This window comes from Papio anubis, chromosome 5 (assembly GCF_008728515.1).
Source record: "Papio anubis isolate 15944 chromosome 5, Panubis1.0, whole genome shotgun sequence".
Classification (NCBI taxonomy): Eukaryota; Metazoa; Chordata; class Mammalia; order Primates; family Cercopithecidae; genus Papio; species Papio anubis.
In genome coordinates this window covers 7,132,959-7,149,796 of record NC_044980.1, presented here as the reverse complement: position 1 = coordinate 7,149,796, position 16,838 = coordinate 7,132,959, and the positions used below count along the sequence as shown (strand labels likewise).

The window sequence follows — 16,838 nt, the reverse complement described above, 5'->3', positions numbered from 1 at the left end:
ATAAGCTTAGTAATCAGTGCAAAATCATTTAAATAACTAACAAGCAGGACAGGAATTCAAGCCCAGGTCTAGGCATCTCTGGAGTCTACCTACTTGACATTGTGCAGTTTGTCTCAGGTGTCTCAGACATTCGAAGCTCTGTTTAGATCGATTCTGAATCTGCTTCAGTGTGGGATAATCTTCATGGAAGTCATTAAAGCTCACCATAATGTCAGGTAGAGTATCCTACAAATGGGGGTATGGAATTACACTTTATATTATTTAAATTTTAAAGCTACCATTGTAGCTGTCCACCTGAAATAAAGAAAGCAAAGTACCCTTTGAGATTGTGAACATTCTCACCTGTGGGTCTGTTGTATGAGATTCAACCTTTCTGTGATTCTCCCAGGAGATGGACCATGATGTTGTTGGCATGCTCTAGGGCTGGGGATCAGGAGGATTTTGAGGAGGAGGAAGGTCATGAAGAGTCCGAGTTCTCCTCGCCCCAAGTTCAAGTGGACCTGATGTGTCATGCAGACAGGGGCTGCCCTTTATTTCTCCTGGGGGGCAATATGGGGATTGGGGGCAGCAGGAGGTGACATATTAGCTTGCCATGGAGGTCAGCCAGAGTACTGCTTCTGCACATTAAACGTAATTGGAAGTCACTCCCCTGCTGTATATATCAGAAGTTATCTTAGACAGATGTGAGCAAATCATTACTAGAGAGGTTGTTGTGAAGGGGTGGGGAATTTAACTTTTCTCTCATTTATAGGCAAAAAAAAAAAAAAGTTTTATTAGTGACTGGTTGGGAGTTTTTAATTTTTCTATGAATTCTCTAGGTGGTAGTTCTGTACAATAATGGGAAATAAAAGTATTGACCTTGGGGATTTAGTCTATGTTCCTATTAAATTACTTTCACGCTTTTGCTTTAGGGAAGTTCCACAAGCCCTTTTTCTGAGTCTTTGATACATGCTGTATTTTTCTTTAAAATTATTGTCTATGTTGCTGGTGCTTAGGACACATTAAATATGAGTAAAAGCTTCCCTATTTCCCATTGCCAGCTTCTCGCTGTGTTGTGATCATCTGGTTTGGGAAGCAACAGAAAGGAGATGTGCTCACTTGAGAACAGAGAACAGTAAACTCGCCCCAATCCTCACAGCAGGTTAGTGTCAGGCTGTGGGTGGAAGGCAAGGAACGCCTGTGCCAGTGGCTCTAAGATGCTTTCCTTCCTCCGCAGAGCTACGTTCTCAGGTCTGTAGACCTTGTTCAAAGCTGTCTGGAGAACAGATGCCGCTCCGGAGAGAGTGCTGCCTTTGCTTGCCTGTGGGAATTTCTCCTTTGGTTTAATTTAGAAATGGGGCACGCTGCAGTGGTTCCGTATGGAACGTTAAAATCCGCGAGCTGTGAAGCATGAGATCCTCTGCCTCATTCATCACTGGTCTTCACCACCATCACTCTGACAAAGAACATCTGTTCAGGAGCTGGGGGGTCCCACATCGCCACCTCCCCAGGCCAGTGGGAGAGCCACAGGCCTGGCTCTGGACAGGCCCAAATGAGACCTGAGCAGTTTCCTTTTGTAGCAGGTGTTTCTGAGCTGCCATTAGTGTGATAACTTAGAGAGTAAAAAAGGCAAAGAGAAAAAGTGACAAACCCTAACTGCTTGCTGAGTCTCCTAACGTTCAAAACTTAATTAGTCATTGTTGTGACTGATATTAAAATCTATGATTTCTGTGGGACTGATGTGCTATTTAAGCTAAGATTGCAGAGGGTTTCATATCAGAGGTGTCACACCCTCGTGAAAAATAATTCACACATGATGATAAACATTAAAACATCCATATCATCACTCTGCAAACTGCCACTTCTCATCACTGGAAGTTGTCAAAAGACAACAACCAAAAATGGAGGTGGGGGGGGTGGGAAAGAACACCTGAAGAGCTCCAGCTAAGATTCTAATTTATCCTTATTTTAAAATGATACTATATTTTTATTTAATGGGGCCAGGGGAAGGGGGCAACTATCACATCCTAATTGGAATTCAGATTCTTAGAACTCAGCCAGGATACAGAAAACATGAAGGACAAATTGCAACTAATGGAATGGGGCTGCTGGAGCCATGAGGCCCGCCCTGTTCACCGAGGAAGCGAGGATGCACCTGGTGCACTCACCCATGCTGGGACTTGTTCCAGAGGAACAGACCAGGCACGGGCCAAATCCTCTCACAGAGGCCATGATAGGAAGCCAATAGCCACATCTCTTCCAAATGCAGAGAATCACACGACTGCAGAGGCCCTAGTAACCCAGCATAGAGTTCCTCACCCAGAATATAACAGAAGCATCCATGTACTCTTTGTAGATGAATCTGAACAATGACTTTTTTAAAAGGCAATGGCGTAACAGCCAGGTGTAACTCTCGAGGCTCACATGACAAAAGATAAGCCTCCAACACAGTATCTTCCAAGGATCACAGAAGGGCCAGGATGCAACGTCGGAGCTGACCGTGCCATATTTGCGCCCACCTCAAAGATCCTGATGAAAGTCAGGGGCCTGCCTTCCACAGAGAGGAACCCTGGCCTTTTGTGCTGCAGTTACGATGGCTGTACAGGAGAGGTGAGGAGATGTGGCAAGCCTCGGTCAAGTCATGACCTGGAGTAACCAGGAGATGGCATTGCCCCACAAAAAGACCATTAAATTAGTTCCATCGTGTTCAGAAGCAAAAGACACTCTGCGTGTGATTCCTCATTAGACCCTCACTGCAGTCTTAAAAGTGAGCTTTATTATCTGCCCATGACCATAGAGGGAACTGGGATTTTGAGAGACTAAAAAGCTTGCCCCATATCACTCAGCTAAGAGCCAACAGAGGGAAGGATCCAACTCAAGATGTGTCTGGCCCCAGAGTTTAATTTCTGCCAGCAACTTGTATCTCCCTCTGTAGAAACTTGGTAAAGGTCGTGTCTCCGTGGTGCCTTTTCCCCAGTGGTCCAGAAGGCAACTTTCTTCACTCATAGAACAGCAATCGCTCCACTCATGTTGAACACATAAAGTAGTCAAGGTGTCAGAAAACAGGAGAGAAAGAACAGCAATCTGTACAGAGGGCCAAAGGCTCCCACATTAAAGCACTGGGGTAATCAGTCCCAGGTTGAGGAACAACAGGAAGCCATGTTTTGCAAGCTATAGGTGCCAGGCCTTTACTTCAGCTGCTGTGAGCTACTGGCATTCTCAACTATCTTTTCTTGGATGTGATGGTTAATTTTATATGTCAACCGGGCAAGGCTACAGTGCCCAGTTGTTTAGTCCAATAACAGTCTAGATATTGCTGTGGAGGTATTTTTCAGGTGTGATGAACAGTTTATATCAGTAGACTTTGAGTAAAGTAGATTGCCTTCCATAATATTGGTTGGCTTCATCCAATTAGTAGAGAGAGAAGGCCTTATGAGCAGAGACTGAGGCTTCCCGGGAAAGGAGACATCGCCTCAAGATGGTAACATAGAAATCCCGCCTGAGCTTCCAGCCCATCCTTCTGGGCAGTCATAGAGCATGTCCCCTTGAACCTCCCTCGAATTCCATTGATATGATTTGGCTGTGTCCCCACCTAAATATCACCTTGAATTGTAGTTTCTATAATCCCCATGTGTCATGGGAGGGACGCGGTAGGAGGTTATTGAATCCTGGTGGCCATTATCTCTATGCTGTCTCGTGATAGTGAGTTCTCACAAGATCTGAGGGTTTTATAAAGGGATTTCGCTTATGAGGATGTCTCTACAATGCACTTCTTTCCACACTCTTTTCTTGGAACTGGAACCAGACAACACAAAAAGTGAACTCTAATGTAAACTTTGAATTTAGTAATAATTTATCAATATTCATTCATCAATTGTAACCAAAGTACCATGGTGATGTAAAATGTTGATAACGGAAGAAAATGAGGGGAAGAGGGTTAAGAAGGAAATAGATGGGAGCTCTCTGTACTCTCTGTATGCCTAACACTGCTCTAAAAACCAAGAGAGGCCGGGCGCGGTGTCTCACCCCTGTAATCCCAGCACTTTGGGAGGCCGAGGCGGGTGGATCACGAGGGCAGGAGATCAAAACCATCCTGGCTAACACAGTGAAACCCCGTCTCTACTAAAAATACAAAAAACTAGCCGGGCATGGTGGCGGCACCTGTAGTCCCAGCTACTCGGGAGGCTGAGGCAGGAGAATGACGTGAACCCAGGAGGCGGAGCCGAGATCGCACCACCGCACTCCAGCCTGGGCGACAGAGCGAGACTCCGTCTAAAAAAAAAAAAAAAAAAAAAAAAAGGAAATAGTTCTCTATCACATAGTCACAAAGTTTAGTAAGTATAAAATATGAAAAATAACTGGTGAAATCAATCCTACCAGAACAGCATTTGTAGGGAACCATTTATTCAAAATTTATTGTGGGTGAAACAACTCCTGCACTGGATTTTTTTAAGGATCCAGGAATATATTTCTATCAAGAGAGACACCTGCCTTGGGCTCTGCATTTACAGCTGGGGGTGGCAAACTGAGGCCCACGGGCCCAATATGGCCTACTCCCTGTTTTTATACAATCTTCAAGCTAAGATTTTTAAAATTTTTAATGGCTTTAAAAATCTAAAGAATAAAAATATTTTGTGACACATAAAATTTTATGAATTTCCAAGTTCAGTGTCCATAAATTACTTTTATTGAAACACAATAAAGTACCCTCATAAAATGTTCAATTTCACCTCTCAGCCCACAAAATCTAAAATACTTCCGATTTGTCCTTTTCAGGAAAAGTTTGCTGGCCCTAATTTAGAGGGTCCACTGTATTATAAAAACAAAAATTTATGAAAGAACACATGTGCATCTTTCTCTCAAGGTCCCACATTTAGGGCAGGTCCAGTGAGAGCAAAACTCTAAGCATCTGCTTATATTACTAACATCAGTGACGCCCAGGAAAACATTTCTCCGCAACTGTTTATATCGTCGAAACAAAAGCACTTATGTCTGAATTCCAGGGAGTTTTGAAGTTTGTGCTCCCAGAAGGGCTTAAAACAGACAGTGCTTTGGAGTATGGTATGGATTTGGAGAGTAACAACATCTAGGAAAAGAAAAGGCAAATGAATAATCTCGCTAAATCTTTCCTCTTACATACATAGCATAAACACAACAGACATTTACACACAAGGTATCATCCCAAGTAATGTGGATAATATACTTTCTTTTAGTTGGATTCAAGTGTGTAGTTGATTTTGGAAGTACCCCTAAATTGGCAAAGAGTTGTAATTTTCATATGGCACCTGAAGAATATTTTGCAATAATAAAAAATTCAAATACTCTTAAAATTACATAACCTAAAATATTCTTAAATTTGTGTAGTCTACAATTTTGTTAAATGTGTTTAGTCTAAGTAACTAACATGTTTGAAGTATGACATTGATTTTTTACCTTGGCAACCGTTATTGGAAAAATCTTTATCAAGACAGCAGGTAGGAATACATATTGAATCAATATTAAAAATATTTAATATTAATTAAATATTAAAATCCATTTACCTTAAGAGGAATTGCCCAAAGATGCATATGCAATTATTTAATTGCAATACATCACAGCAAAACTTGGAAATATCTCAAATGGCCTTATATAAGGGAGTGATTTTAAAAAGTTTTGTACATCTGTACAATGAAACCTAGTTCCAGCAGCTGGTAGGTCTGTATGTGATAGGGTTAAGCGCAAAGGCACATCATTCTAGAGCATGGAGATGGGGCAGGGAGGTGAATATTGCTGGAATGATGCTTGCTAGAGAATGTACCTTAACCTGAGTTATTTAGAATGTTTTTTAATCAGGGACATATTTTTAAGTGTATTTTAGTTCTGGAAAAATACGCTTATGTGAGCTTAGGTTGATCAGTCAATAAATCTGAAATACTGGGTTAGAATTAGAAAGTCATCTTGTACTAAAAACGGCCCATTTCTCCCCTAGCTGTTCTCTAGTCTAATCTTCTGCCTGCTTTTTACTTCTGAATTGCATGAGAGATTTGTGGAATACCATTAGCTATGGCTGAGGAATTACTTTCACACTAAACTCTTGTTCTTAGTGCCTTCTAACTTCTTGAAAATATTAGCCAAAAACTTCTCTAGCTGTTTTTGAGCCAAAGACAACTTTTACTGGAAAAGCTTAGGAAGAAATAAGATCCCCTTTGCTCCTGTTAGCTATTTATGCATAAATCAAAGATTTTTAATGCATTGAAAGAAAAAGAATGGCATTCACATATATTTTTATTTATGGCTAACCTGAAAGGGGTTTTGCTAAATACTCCCTTAACTTAACATGGTTTCAGGTAAGCAGAATAGAACAGGAGTAACTAAAACATTCCTGTGTTTCTGGCTTCTCTGTATATGTGGAACCACAGTGTGAGTCTTTTCATATGCAAGTATCATTCTCTAGTACGTGTTTGTTTATTTTTAATGAAAGCAGCAGGCCATGTGATTTTTCTCATATTTTTGTATTATTTCTCTCTCTTTCTCTCACTTTGGAATTTATTTAGTTCTAAATAGGTAATGCAAACAAGGTACAAGACTTCAATGAACAGAAGGGCAATAGTGAAAATTAACCTCTTCTACCACCCATTCCTCAGGCCCACCTTCTGAGTCAGGTGACAGACTGGACAAGCTGCGGTGCATCCTTCCAGGTGTCTTCTCCACAGGTGCAAGCACGTGTGCACATACAGCAGACTTCTGTTGACTCAAGTGGATTTGTGTCTACTCTGCATTGCAATCCCCAAGGCTCAGAGGGCTTTTGCCAAGATGTGAGTTGAAAGAGAAGAACCATGCATGTGTGACCGTCTGTGTGCTCGAGATCAGTTTCTTTATTATCTTATCAATCAGCTTCAACCAGACACCATCACCATGAGCCTTCTCAATAAAAGGAATGGCTCCGTTGGCTTTTACTGTGCCTGCCTGTTCACCTTGGAGGGAAAAGCAGCACTGGATACCAAGACCTGCGTGAACCTTGCCCTCATATTTCCATACTTGGTAAAATCTGGAGGCTTAGTCTTCTGCCCTTGTGCCCAGCAGTCATTCTGAGGTCTCCAATTACCCTATCCCAGGCCTCCACCATTTGGACTCCAAAATAACTTACTCATGAATCCTACAAGGGAGCCAGAATGTGCACCCCAAGACACAGAGGAACTGAATGGCCAGTAGGGGTTATCGTCAATGGCAGCAGAGACTGGCAGAATTGCACCATGTCAACAAATAAAGGTCTAGTTGACATTTGCCATCCATTAATCCCCTGAACCTTCAACCAGAGAAGTTAGGCTCTGCAAAGGGAAGGGGAAGGGAGGTCCCAGAACAACTCTATAGTCCCTTCATTTCTCCACTCACCAGTGCTGGAGTGGGAAGCAGACGAGGGAAAGAGCAGACCCCTCCCAAGTGCAGGTCCCTGGAGCCACCAGCCTGGCCATGCATAGGGGAGAGAGAAACTTTGGGATGAACGTAAGATTGGGATTTGAAACTGAATGGATTTCTAAAAGCTAGTGGATATGGTCAAGATGGAATTAAAGAAACTGCTACAAAATGGTGAAGGAAGGTTTGACACAGAACAGTTACCGGCAGTGGCTTCAGAAAACAAAGCCACACCACAGTCACCCCTTATCAGATTCAGACTGTTCACTATGTGCATCCATAATCCACGACTTATGAGGTAGGGACAGGTGGATAGGTAGACAATTGATCTATTGTTTTTGTCAATTGATTTAACCCATTTCTCAATTTATTTATTAAAATGCTTTGATTAGAGAGTGTAGACCCAGGTGCATGATCAGATATGTTATTATAGTCTTTGAAAATTTATTGTCCAGAAATACAGGTCTTCTTCCTTCATTTTCCCTTCTTATGTGCTACACTCACACGCACACACATGCATAAGAAATACAGCTGCACCCATCAGTATGAACCACCCTGTTAAGAAGCAGGTTAAGAAGTCTGGACATAGCCAAGGAAGAGGCGCAGATGGGATTAATGTATGGGAGACATATGATGTGATGGGAAGACAGATGGTGCCTGTCCTATGGGTCTCTGGCAGACGGATGGTGCCCACCCCATGGGTCTCTGGCAGACAGACGGGGCCATCCTATGGGTCTCTGGCAGACGGATGGTGCCCATCCCATGGGTCTCTGGCAGATGGATGGTACCCATCCTATGGGTCTCTGGCAGACAGACGGTGCCCGTCCTATGGGTCTCTGGCAGACAGACGGGGCCATCCTATGGGTCTCTGGCAGACGGACGGTGCCCATCCCATGGGTCTCTGGCAGATGGATGGTACCCGTCCTATGGGTCTCTGGCAGACAGACGGTACCCACTCTAGGGGTCTCTAGCAGCAATATGGGGTGGAATGGAGACCAGGTAGTCAAGTGTGCCAACAAGAGCAAACGCAGTGCCCATGGTGACAGGGAAGGGCAAACGACCTAGAAAATGACTTAGGAGGCAGCCTAAGCACAGTTTGAGACTAACTGGATGTGGGGATAGAGGAGGAGGGTACTAGGTGGGAGGTTGCCAGTGTCTGATCTTGGCAGACTATGCATCTGGATAGAGAGATGGTGACTTAGTCAGGAGAAACAGACTCGTGGAGTTTCTAGAAAGGGGGAGTTTCTGGCACCCACCACATATCTTGAAGGACCAAGAGTGTTGGATGTGTAAATTAATAATTAAATTCTAAGACCTCCACTGACTGAATGGAACGCTTGTGGCCAAGAGGACCCCAGAAAAACCTCAAAGCTGAGTTCCAGGCCATGATGGGATAGGATGTCAGACAGGCCTCATTATGCCCCTTCCCTTTTGGAATTTAGGCACAACCACCAAACAGCATTAATGTTACAGGAAAGATCCTAAAACTGACAGAACAGACTCTTCGTGACAATAAGACACCAAATTATAAACAGAACCTAAGGCCATACCAGGCAAGGGTGAAGTCATGCACCCTGCCTTTAAAGAATAAACTATGTCCTAATCGCCAAGAGGTTTCCCTTTTTCTCCAGAAGTTAAACAAGCACTGGCCTCAAGGTGGGCAATATGAAAAAACTCTGAGGCCCCACCAGATGCTGACTAACTCACCCGCTGCTCCAGCAGCCATAACTACAGCTTTGATTGGGCAAGAGAATGATTTCAGTAACTTTCTCCTAAATAGAAGACCACAGAGCATGGACTGGTGCTGGCTGCTTTACAGAGATTGTGCACTTTTGTGCCTTTGTGTTCTGAAAAAGATCTTTTGACAAATAGGCCTAATTGCAATAGGTTTAGATGTTAAGTCTCCATCCCAGAGTGAACATGGATCATTTGTTCCATGCATGTTGGTTTAATACACATCCTTCATGACCACCTTCACAAATATTCATAGCTCCTCCTGTAACCTGTCCTAGATGTAGGTTTAGCCAACTCATTTGGCAAAACAAATCTTGTATCCCAATTCCTCCTCCTTCAAAGTGCCTATCTCTGTGCTTCAACCAGAGGCCGTGCTTCCCAGCCTACAGGACAGCCACCTTGTAGGCTGCAACTCTAAAACAAGTTTATAGATTGTCTTTTTTTTGAGATGGAGTCTTGCTCTGTTGCCCAGGCTGGAGTGCAGTGGCAAGATCTCGGCTCACTGCAAGCTCCGTCTCTGGGGTTCACGCCATTCTCCTGCCTCAGCCTCCCGAGTAGCTGGAACTACAGGTGCCCACCACCACACCCGGCTAATTTTTCATATTTTTAGTAGAAATGGGGTTTCACCGTGTTAGTCAGGATGGTCTTGATCTCCTGACCTCGTGATCCGCCCGCCATGGCCTCCCAAAGTGCTGGGATTACAGGCGTGAGGCACCGCGCCCAGCCAATTGTCTTGTGTTTTTTTTTAGTTAACAGATGTAATAGGCAAAGCCCAGGGGGGAGGCCTAGGTGAAACTCAGGGTGAGGGTGCCCTGAGCTGAAGGTGGGAGATGACATGGACCAGGAAAACAGCCAGGTTTCAGAGTGGTAAACTGTGAGCACCGGCAGAGGCCTGTGAGAGCTACTTCTCTCTCCATATTGTACAGCAGAGTTATTTTATATTCAAAGAGTACAGCCGGAGTGTTTCTGAATCATGGTGATAAAGGATTCCAGCTAGCCAGGCTTTCCTGAGAAGTTTTAGTTATTATCATCATTGTTTCTAGATGAGCTGAAGATAAGAGTAGGTTTGTGCTTGGGGTTGAAGAAGAGAAAAATTCTTAACAAAAAGAATTTCTGAAAAATGAAGAAAGTGATGCCATTTTTATTTTGATTCATTAAAAACAATATTTGGATAAATGACTTTTCAAATCATTGTCTTTAAACATTTGAGCAGGTGCAGAAAAGAATAAAACATCGCAATTTATGAAGGGCAAAACTTAAAAAATAAAGCCAAAGCCATGCATACATCCAAAAGCAGTGTTTGTTCTTGGGCTTCCCTAGTCATAGGCCAGTAGGAACGGCTGCCATACTCAGGAGGGCTTCAACGCAGCCCACCCCCTTGCATTTTCCATCAAAGGAGCAACTGTCCCTGCAAACACACCTCATAAGTCACAGTCCTCTGAATCATCTGCCTCTCTGCCAGCTCAATCACAGAAGAAAGCAGAGAGACTAGGGCACCACATTCCTCCAGGGGGCCACTAGAGACAGGCACAGTGCTTTTGGTGGAACCACAAGCTCAGGCACCACTTAGTCGGTTGCCCTGGGTCCCAGCCCCTCCACCAGTCTCTCTGTATGGAGGCCCCACCGTGCTGCCTGAAGCCAGGCCGCCTGCCATGGATTGAACTCCCAGCTGCCCCAGCAGACCTCCTGTGCCCCACTCTCCTGCCCTCACTATCTGTAACCCCTCTGCCTTCCTTGCCCCAACTCATTATCCTCTCTTTAAGGGACACAGAATAATCAATCTTAGCTGCAGCTATTATCTCAGCATTGTATCTGACCATCCACTGTTTTTTGTGTTGGAAGTTAGAGAGTCACTTTGCATAAACCTGCAGCGTGATGGCTGTTTAGAGGAACACCAGTACCCTGGTCATCTGACCCTGCCTAACTCCTCTGGCCCCACCTGCCACCCCCATGCCCTCCCCTGCACACTGTGTGCACTCTGCTCCCTTGGCCTGGAATTCCTTCCTCCCACTTCTCCACTTTCTACCTCGGGGCAACCCTCTCTAGCAAGGTGGGGCCATGGACCCAGCCTGGGATGGATGCTCTCTCCTGTGCTCCTGCATAATATCTCTGCCTAATAATAAGTCACAAAATAAACAAATTGAGAGAACAGAATGGAAAGAGATGCCTCTGTGGGACTAATTATGGAAAACACAATGACTCTCTGCCAGTGCTGGAATAACGGTAGATAAACAAGACAGGCACCCTCAGTGAAGCAAATTAGGTCCCCCACTACACCCCTGTGGAGCTGAAGGAGAAAGTTTTCTGCAGGAGCCTGCAAGGTGCAGAGCCCATGATGCCTGGAAGCCTGACAGACCCAGGGCACAAGGAGGAACCGACTGACCCAGCAGAGTGCACAGTTTGGAGACAAAAAGCAAAGTTGGAGACTTAGGTTTTCGGTTCTGTGGCAGTGGGGACAATGCAGGCTGAATCCCCAGAACCCTGGGGTCTGATGTGTCTCTGGTCTCTGCACTCAGGGTGGGATGAGGGGCTGCAGACACCTTTCTCCCTCCGAGGCTCTTGATCCTAAGCCTAAGGTCCCCAGAGTGTTGAGATGCACGAGATGCAGGTGTAAACCCACTCTTGCGTCTGACTCCTGGGGACGGGAGCTTCCAGTGGGGCCTGGGACTGCATGCCAATTCCCCGAACTCAGGGCCACGTCAGGTACATAGTGGGTATCACCAGAGGAATGGTGAATGAACAAATACATGAGCAAAAGGAAGAATAATGAATGATGCTCATCACACCCTTGGGAGAGGTGGTGCCTGCAATGCTGGACAGAGGTGCCTGGACAGGAATGCTGGCAGAGTCAGGGTTTGAAGCTGATGATGTTGAACCTCCCTGCCCAGATGCCGGCTTGGTGACCTCAGGCAAACTGAAAGAGAGTCTGGAAGAGTTTAACTAATGGATGAATATCTCCACTATGAGGTGTGGCAAGCACCACTCAGAGGGTGTCTTTCAATGCAGGGGAGGATGTGACCAGCCATTCTCTACAGCCTCTTTGGGTGAATATGTGCCAGGGCAAGGGCTGCTGTATGTGCTAAGGTAAACTCTGCACTCAATATCTACAACAATACAGCAATACAGAATATCCACACCAACATAACAATACAGAATATCCACAGCAATACAGAAAATCCACAGCAATACAATACAGAATATCCACAGCAATACAGAATATCCACAGCAATACAACAATATAGAATATCCACAGCAATACAGACTATCCACAGCAATACAATACAGAATATCCACAGCAATACAGACTATCCACAGCAATACAGAATCCACAGCAATACATCAATACAGACTATCCACAGCAATACAACAATACAGAATATCCACAGCAATACAGGAACAAACCTAACTCCACTCATCCCCATCTGAGTCTTCATCTTATTACCATGACAACTTACTCCATAATTTTGTTGCCAAACACATGATTAAAAAAGAACAGGACAGGGACTTTACCTAGTAAAATTGAAAATAAATCCTCAAAAGTACAAAGTAAATAGTAATCTAGTATCCAAAAGAATTAAAATTGTAACTTAAAAAGTTAATTTAGTGGTGAATAGATTTTTAAATTCCTAATATTGTTAAAGCCTTTACAAATTAATATTGAAGATACAAGTTCTCAAAAAATACAAAATCAAAGGTTAACAGAAAACAATATTAGCTTGCTCAAATGATATTTTCTGGGCTTTGGAATACATCCATGCTTTATTTTACTTACAAAGGATTTTTTGAAGTCTTGCTCTTTGTAAAACAATAGAACCATCCAGAACTGAAGAACAGAAATTGCTCCTTCACTCTCCACATCACATAGCTAGTGATTTGCTTTCTCTTCCCCCAGAGCAACCACTCTTAACAGCAAGCATATTTCCATATGAATAGATAGTCTATATATATAGAAAAAAGATGTCATATATATCTTATTTTATAAAAATAAAATCACTTTACAGTCATAGTAATGCATAAGAGTGCATTCAGCTATATCTCATTCCTTTTAATGTCTGTGTGGTACAACATAGTGTAGATATACTTAAATTTTTAACCATTCTCTTATTGACCAATATGCACGTAGTTTTCAATGTACCATTAATACAAAGAAGGTTGCAAAAGATGTTTTGCACATATGCCTTTAGGGCACATGGCGTGATGGATAACAAAAGTAAAAGTGCTGTTCACATGATATGCACACTCGATATTTGAAAGGCATTACTGCATTGTTCTTTAAATAGTCTATGAAATGCTATTCACAAATGAAAGTCCCTATTTCTTCACTGCTTTGTCTTCATATTTATCAGTTTATTTTTTACCAAGGTGACTGATATCTATATATGTATGTATATATAATATATACATACTACATATATCATTGATTTTTATAATTTGCATCCCTGATTACTGTGAGATAAGGCATTGTTTTATAAATGTATTAACATTTTGTTGATGTGCTTGTTTTTACTCTGCACACTTTTCTATATGGTCATTTATCTACTTTGTTGAATGTAAGGGGTTACTCATTCATTATGGACCTTCAACTTTCCCCGTGATATGTGCTGTGGGTATCCATTATATCAAACCCATCCTTGTAGTTATATCTTTGTGGGTTTTTTCAAATTATATCTTTGAATTCTAAAAGTTGAGTGTTATACATTCAAATTGGATTATCAATTTCTCCTAGTATGCCATGCCACGTCCTTTTTGTTTCGAGTATTTAGAAACTCTATTGGTAGCGATAGAATGAATTATCTGTGTTCTTCGTCGACTGTAATTTTCACCTCCATTTGTCCCATTTAATATTTTTCAACTGGAGTTTTGATTTTATAACTGCCAGGTTATCTTTTTATTAACCTATTCCTGATAGATTTTTTTTTTTACCATGCATTTACTTTTTATAAAGGAGAGTTATTGAAAGTATAGTCTCTGGAGTCAAACTCATGGGTCAGTAATTGTGCTTAGCTCATAATGTCATTTTGAGGATTAAATGAGGTGATCCATATAAAAAGATTAGTCAAGTGCTTCTAACATACTCAGCATATATTGTGTCATTGTATTTTTGGTATGTGTCCTTGTAAATGGCTTTTAGCTGTGTTTTTATTTTGTCCAAAACTGGCAATAAACCTATCTCATTCAAATTCATTGTAAAAAAAAATAACATTTAGCCTTTTCTAGTCTTCCATTTGACTCACATTTAGGGAAAAACCATTTAAACACACTTTTTAGTTAACATCAGTAATTAAACTGTGTGTGAAGCCTCTCTAACTTGAACAAGACAAATCCATCACATGTTCATATTCATTAATTTCTTATTTCTCATATATTTTAAAAAATCACTTAGAGCATTTCCCTGTGATTTCTTCTAGTAATAAATGTCTATCAATGGATGAATGGATAAAGAAAAGGTGGTATATATACACAGTAAAATGTTATTTATCCCTGAAATAAGAATGAGACCCTGTCATTCACAGCAACATGGATGAAACTGGGGGAGAGTATGTTAAGTGAAATAAGCCAGGCACAGAAAGACAAATACTGCATGATCTCTCTATTTATGGAAACTAAAACATATCATCTCATACAAGTAGAGAGTAGAAAAATAGTTTCCCGAGGCTGGGGAGTAGGGGGTGGGGAAGGTAGGGAGAGATTGGTCAATGGGTACAAAGTTACAGTTACACAGGAAGAATTAAGCTCTGGTATTCTATTACACAGTAGTAGGGTGACTGGTTAATAATAATTTATCACATATATCAAAATATCTAGAAGAGAGGATTTTGAATGCTCCCAATACAAAGAAATGATAAATGTATGAGGTAATGGATATCTCAATTACCCTGATTTGATCACTGTACATTGTATGCATATAATGCTTTGAAATATCACATGGACACCAAAAATATGTAAAATTATGTGTCAAATTTAAAATCACCTAGAATTTTAATTATAAATTATTTTCACAGTATACTTCTGCATTCTTGGGAATTGTTTCTTATCAACTGGGGTTTACATTGTTGACATTGTGGCTACATTATCCACAGTTTTGTAAATTGTGAAGGTGTAAATACTTTTTGAAATTTACCACCCATTTTGAATACTGTGTTCCATCCTAAATTCTGTTATTTTCCTCTCTGTGCTATTATTGGCCTTAGTTTGCTCTTCTTTTTCTAACTTTTTAAGGTTAAAACCTGAATTATTATTCTGAAACCTTTCCTTTCTAATCCTTTCTAATATAAGCATTTAAAGTGATAGTACTCTTCTAAGACTTGTTTAACTGCATTTCACAAATTTGTATGTTTGTCTGTACTGGGGGTGGCAATTTTTTCTGTCAAGAACCAAATATTAAATATTCTAGGTTTTTTAGGCCAGGAATCAACATTTTTAAAATTCTATAAGTACTAACAAGAGAAAAAAATTTCACAAACATTTATTGATATGATATAAAATAATATAAGAATCATTCAGCTAATTATTTTGTAGGTTCACTGATGAAAAGAATGAAATTCTGATTTGGGGAATAATCTTTCTCTTTGGGGGATTCTAAGTGACATGTCATTATAAATGAAAATAAGAGCTTGACATTAGTTTGCTGTGTTGTGAGAAGGTGAGAGAAGTTGATTTGAAATTGTAAGGATTGTGGCTAGGATTCAGGATGGGAAATGGAGAGAAGGAAGTAAGTGCACAGACACCATATAGTCCAGATGCTTCTCCCATGCAGTCACTCATTCATTCAACAAACGTCTATTGAGAGCCAACCATGTTCCCAGCACTCTTCTAGGAACCTAGGATATGCCAGTGAAAAACAGCAGAGATACCTGCCCTCATGGGACTCACATTTTGCAAGATGATGGAAGGAAATGTATGGGTCAAGGTACAATAGTCACTCGGTTTCATGCTTTTGCATACGGCTAGGGAGCTATCCCAGCACCATTAGTTGAATAGGGAGCCCTTTCCTCATTGCTTATTTCTGTCGACTTTGTCAAATATCAGATGGCTCATTTCTGGGTTTTCTATCCTGTTCCATTGGTCTATGTGTTTATTTTTGTACCGGTATCATACGGTTTTGGTTACTTATAAAATAGTTTGAAGTAAAGTAACATGAGGCCTCCAGCTTTGTTATTGGTGCTTTCAATTGCTTTCTCTATTCAGGCTCTTTTTCAGTTCCGTATGAATTTTATAATTTTTTTTCTAATTCTGTAAAAAATGATGTTGGTAGTTTGGTATGAATAGTGTTGAATCTGTAGATTGCTTTGGGCAGTATGGCCATTTTAACGATATTGATTCTTCCTGTTCATGAGTATCAAGGTTTTTCCATTTGTTTGTGTCATCTCTGATTTCTTTGAGCAGTGGTTTGTAGTTCTTGTAGAGTTCTTTTACCTCCTTGGTTAGCTATATTCCTAGGTATTTTATTTTCTTCGTGGCTGTTGTAAATGGGCTTGTGTTCTTGTTTTGGCTCTCAACTTGAATATTATTGGTGTATAGAAATGCTACTGATTTTTGTACATCGATTTTATGTTCTGAGACTTTACTAAAGTTGTTTACCAGTTCCAGGAGAAGCCTTTTGGCAGAGTCTTTAGGGTTTTCTAGGTACAGAATCATATTGTCAGTGAAGGGAAATAGTGTATATTATATTGAATTAAACTAGCTCACTTGTAATAGTCTCAGATTTAGAAACACAGAAAAATTTCTGTAAA

General features: G+C 41.4%; 1 long non-coding RNA gene across 1 annotated transcript in view; it reads right to left on the bottom strand.

Moving 5' to 3' along the window:
• LOC108586233 overlaps window positions 1-16,838 on the bottom strand; it is a 140,621-nt gene that overhangs the window by 14,175 nt on the left and 109,608 nt on the right. The window contains exon 9 of the long non-coding RNA XR_002522427.2: window positions 12,878-13,043. This is a non-coding gene — a long non-coding RNA (uncharacterized LOC108586233). The remainder of the gene's footprint in view (window positions 1-12,877; window positions 13,044-16,838) is intronic.